A 5,747-nucleotide genomic window follows, 5' to 3' on the forward strand; every position below is an offset into this window, starting at 1 on the left:
GAGAGCAAGAAAGAAAGAGAGAGACAGAGAGAGAGAGAGAGAGAGAGAGAGAGAGAGAGAGGGGGGGGGGGGGGGAGACTGGGAGAGAGTCATCCCATTCACGCCCAGCCGGACACCCACAGCTCATGATGGGACTCCACGCGGGTGGGGTGGTGGTTGGGGTAGTCGGTTGTGACGTCACCAGCACAGGTTGGCAGAAGGGTGGGAAACACGGTGCTGCCAATAACTTTTTCAAGTTTTAATAGGAATGCGATACAGTACTCATGTGATATTCAATACAAGGGAAGAAAAACTATCAATTGAGTACATTCCACTCGAAACTGACTTTTTATTGGCAGATCAGCCAATCACAGCCCTGAACACGATCGCGGCTGAGATCTACTCATTATTTATTCATTACGTTAGAATTTGATGACTTCTTGTTATTCATTCCTTGGCCAGTCTTGTATCTCAAATCAGCTTCTTCCATTAATATGAATGGAAATGCTTTTAATTTGTTCCAGTCCTTCAGAAAAAGACCAGCATTTTTGTGCAACATGTAAAAAAATAGTACTCCACGCATTGTAATTTTGGCAAAACAAAATAATAGTATAATTAAACAGAATGAAGAATTAATTGTTTGTGCACACAATTGTGTGGCTCCTTCTGATGCACTCTTCGGCCACCAGGGGGCACTGTAAACTATACATGAGAGCGTAAACGGAGGTCGCAAATGTTCAGTAAACTACAGAAACAGATGTCATTTTTTTCCAGAGCATGAAAGACGCATGACTATATTGTCATAGTGTAAAATCAAAAACTATACCCTTTGTAACTATACACCCCACCCCATAGTGTTTAATGGATTCACTTTCTCTTGCAAAAAATAATTTTGGCCCACGTAGAGTTGTAACGCCTCCCACTCTCGCGCGAGCGCATGATCAGTAATGTAGCCCCTTAAGTTCCATGTGTGCGCCACCATGTCCCCACGTGATCCTTTCCGCATATTTGTTCAAATTTGAATTTATTGCAAAGCTTCTCAACGCTGACGCTCATCTTTTCTTCGTTATCTTCACTTCTTCAATTGACGCATGAACACACACTTGCGCGCACACGTACAAATACGTAAAACATAACTTCAAACGTGTGCAGGACAGAAAACTTAGTTTACACTAAATACTTAAATGAAGTGCAACATTTTGCACCAAGTAAAAATAGATTATCACTTGCGTATTAATGACAGCAGGTAGCCAACAACGACCCCCAAGCCCGCAAATCGCCTCCCGTTGCTGTGTTTTATGGCTGTGCGACACCTGCGCGAATACCCTGGAGTGGACCCCGCCGCGCGCCCCTTTCACGCGCGGATGACTGAAGGAAGTAGTGCATTGAGCGTCTATTGTATTGCAACCTGGACCGTAATCTGTTTTGCAACTGAAAAAAAGTCCCTAAATAAATAAATACATTATTTTAAAAAGAAAGAAAACGAAAAGTAGAAGAAGGTAAAACATGGTTAAGAACCCCCAATTAGCTCCCAAATGTATATTCTCTTTGCAAGGGTGGGGGGGAGGCAGCTTGTCCCTGGCAAACAGCGGCTAAGCAGTCACAATATTAGGTACACCTGCACATATGCAATGCAAAATGATTTCTGAATTATACTGTTCGAGGAATTTGGTCCAGCTTGAGACACAGTTGAGACAATATACTAGTTTTATGAGAAGAACCAAGAGAATTACATATTGTATATTAAACGCAATCATTTGGTCTCCACTACCTGTATGCCAACATCGACTGTGAAACTCTAACTTTACATGTGTTAGCATCTTTGTGGTGATATTGTTAACTCTTAAGTAAGAGATATCAGAACTCAAATGGTGCAGCAGCACATTTAGACAGATAGGCATCTATTGTGTATCTTCTGCAAAGAATGATTATTACTGCCGTACTGAGAGTCCAAAAGAGGAACGGATTCTTCACTACAGAATGTTTTATCTGTATATGTTTTAAAATGTTTTTTTGGGGGCTGAAAAACCCACAGTTTTCCTGGCTTTCATATCAATACTTTGTTTTTTTACCTGAATGAAGGCGAAACAACAAACCAGTACTCCATCTATTAATTGAAGCCGTTTGTTTCCTAACAGCCTGTGGAAGAGAAAGCATCCTGGTGGTAGGGGGGGCCAAAAAGAAGGCTTTGCTTAAAGAAAGAGGGACAGAAGGGTCATCGTGGGCCTTTTGTTGATGGGACGGACGCAGGGGAGGAAGGAGGAGAGACTGGGGGTAGGGAGGTGAGGCAATAAACTTTGCTACAGATGAGGGTCACAAAGGTGCAGAGGTGCTTCAGAGGTCCTGGGAGTCTGTCATACATGGCCCCCCTGAGTGTGATTTTCACCAAAATAGAGCTAATGACACTTATTGATTGACTTGACTGAATTTGCAAAGCTGTTTTTCTGTGCGTGTGCTTGGAGCCACCTGTTTGATTGAACCAAATCCTAGGTGTATTGAGAGACTTTTATGGGTTGACTCAAGTACTCCTGAATAGGTTCTCCGCACCCTTAAAATGCCCTGGTGGGAGTAATTGGGTTCCGCATTTTGGTAGGAATTAGGGTTGGTGGGGCTGTTAAATGTCTCAAGCAAATATGAAACAATGAGAATTACATATTGCATATTTAAAACAGTCACGTAGCTTTGCCTTAATAAAGTGAGTTTAGCTTAATGCTAACAAATGATGCAAAATGCCATTGATGGGCAAAACAATAGCCTCTAACACTTTGAGTCATGGATATTTGAAAATGGCAACGGTGGAGCAACACATGTTGACAAACAATATAAAAATAGTTCTGGCTTGGCTCAAATCCTAGTTCACTGAATGAGGAGAAGCAGTATGGGAAAAGCGTCACTTATTTGTCTGCCTGTGAAAACATTTTTGTTAAGTCAAAAATTGAATTCAAATGAAACATTGGCTATCTGCAAGCCATCTATACCCCACTGAAATGAAGGAAATGCCAGTCATCCGTTCCAGTTCCCTCACAAAAATAGAACAAAATTCATTCTTAAAAACCATTGTTGTAAAAGTTTTTTAAGAAGTGAATTGTTGTACTTTGTAAAAGATAAGGTCGTAAAGGAGGACATATACTCCACTTGAGCACACACGTTATTGGTTAAATCCCAACTCTGGTTTCAATGTTGCGCGTGGTTAAACAACAACGCAAAAATGTTGACGTTCTTTTTCTCTTTCTCTTTTTTGCTCGCTTGCTCTCGCTCACTCACTCAAATGCATGCATGCACGAGGAGGAGCATAGAAGGAAGCAGTCCCACTGGGGTTTTGTCCCGTCCTGCGGTCTATGGGTTCAAAGCTTTCCAGCCCGGGGAGGAGAGCCTTTAAACAGCATATTAAGCAGGAGTTAATTATATGCCAAAGCTAAGTGACAAAGGGAAAGAAAAGCCTCCCTCTGAATGGCGGGACAAGAAAAAAGAAAAGTCATTATGCTGCCCACTTCTTTGCATTTGAAAAACTTCCCTTCTTATTTGGAGCCATTTCCATTTGTAACTCCGAAAAGATGGAGCGTCGACAACTTTCCATTAACGCCGCCTTGGCTTTTTATGCGGCGGCAAGTAACACGAAACTGACACAAACGCGCTCATTATCTCATTTGGGGCCAGGGTAAACTGTTGTCTTTTCCCATCGCTGTTTGGGCGCACTAGGGAAAACTTCAAGTCGTCATATATCAAACAGGCTGTGTATATAATTTGACTTAATGTGGCTAATCAGCGTTTCATCCCGAGTCTACTGATTTGCAATTGTTGCACATCTCAAACCTGAACCCCCCTTCGTTCCCCCCAATTGCCTCGGAGCAAATGACTCAACCTTGGCTCGAGGCCTGCCAGGCCTCGGTGGCTCCATGGAGGCAAGCGTGCCATGCCACAATGCCACAATGCCAATAATAATGCATGCTGCTGCACAAAAAAGATTCTAAGGGTAGTGCGCTGTATAAGAATAGCACATCAAAACCCAGACGATTGTTTTGCTTTTTTAGAAATACTTTCTGAACCTGTCAAATTTTCTTCCCATTGAAATTAATTGAATTGTCATTCATCTATTCCAGCATCCTGAAAAATGCTACCCTTCCGTGTTTCCTTTATTTTGTGTGTGATTACACCCCTGGCCACTAGATGGGGGCACATGTCTCTCAATGTGTAAATTGGAAAGAAGAAAAGAAAAGCAAGAAGTACTTCAAACATGCCCCTGTAGTATTTAAAACTATATTTCTATCTTGCAGATCTCAAATACGGCAAAGCAACAAACAGAACTTCAAAGTACGTCGACGAAATTCATCACAAGTAAGAGATGAGCTTTGTTGGGTTGTATGTGAAAGTGAAGGCGTATGTTCAATTTCAGTGCTTTTTCAAAAATTCATTGTTTTTAATCAGGTCATCTGTAAAACGTGCACTGTATTTCTAAAGGTTAAATTCGTTGACGTGATGTGAAACTAAGGGTGATGGAATTTATTGTTTTTATGAATGTTGTCATGTCATTAAATAAATATTGATTTTTGAACTTCTCAAGATATGAGGCACAGGTACGTGCTGCTATATTGCATTTTAGTAGCGTATTGATTTTTCTATAATTGTGACAAGATAGAGGTCAGCTGCATGTGTACTTCTTTGGATGCACGAAAATAACTACAATAATGATCAAAGACGAGGTTTGTGATGTCAGGTTACCTTTGAACCAACCTTGACTCTTTTAAGTGTCCCAGCTATCAACTGCCATTCGAAATGAATTTCAGCTCGCAATATCGACTGACCTCTACGAACCAGGATTAAAGTCTTTGTAAGGGACTACAGTGTTGTTGTTGTTGTAATGCGCAAGGCCTGTGTATGATTTGTCATCACGTCAAAGTGAAGTGAAAACACTGAGTGCTCAAATAGCTCTCGCACTAATCATAGGATATGATGATGTGGTCTCAAATACTGAAAACATGACTTCACTTGGACTGGCCTCCGGGAGTCTCTGCGAACATTTACTCCCGTTTCCACTCGCGACTCCCCAGCCACGCTTTTTATAGCAGCGACGTCGATATAATATTGTACAAGCTCGATTTGTAAAAACTGTTTTTTTTTTCTCTCCCCCCTTCTCGCTTCTTGAAGCACTCAGCCAGTTGTGACCACACAAAGTCCGTCTCAGGCCTTACGTCACTGCCATATTTAGTTGTTTCAGTCATGTGACTTCCAGTTGAGCTTTGAAAAAATTGCAAGCACAACTGGACAGGATGGAAATTAATAACTTGACACTGAGCGTGAAGAATTGGTTTAGGAATAGAGAAATTGGGTAGCCTCATGTTATACTTCCCTCTAGTGGAGGATGACTGTCATTATGATCAATGACTATTGTGTAAAGTAATTCACAGATTTTAATAAGGTTTTCTTGCCTGACTCGCTGAAATCTATGGAGGGCAGAATTGCCAAAATAAAAAAGACATACAAGTGAAAATAAAACATAATATGAGAAATTATTAACGTGAAATTTACTTAAAAACTTTTCACTCGATATTTATTAATATTTATATATATGTTTGTATTTATTACCACGTTTATTTTTTATCCCAAAATAATTTTTATTTTATTTTTAGTTTTTATGTATTTTTACTTTTATTTATTTAATGTACTGTTTTTATGTTCACACTTAGTGTGACCTAACATTTGTGTACACGGCATTAAAAAATAAAATTTTCACAACGTCCTCTTGAAACAAGCCATAATTGCATGCTGCA

This window comes from Syngnathus typhle, linkage group LG11, assembly GCF_033458585.1.
Source record: "Syngnathus typhle isolate RoL2023-S1 ecotype Sweden linkage group LG11, RoL_Styp_1.0, whole genome shotgun sequence".
NCBI classification, from domain to species: Eukaryota; Metazoa; Chordata; class Actinopteri; order Syngnathiformes; family Syngnathidae; genus Syngnathus; species Syngnathus typhle.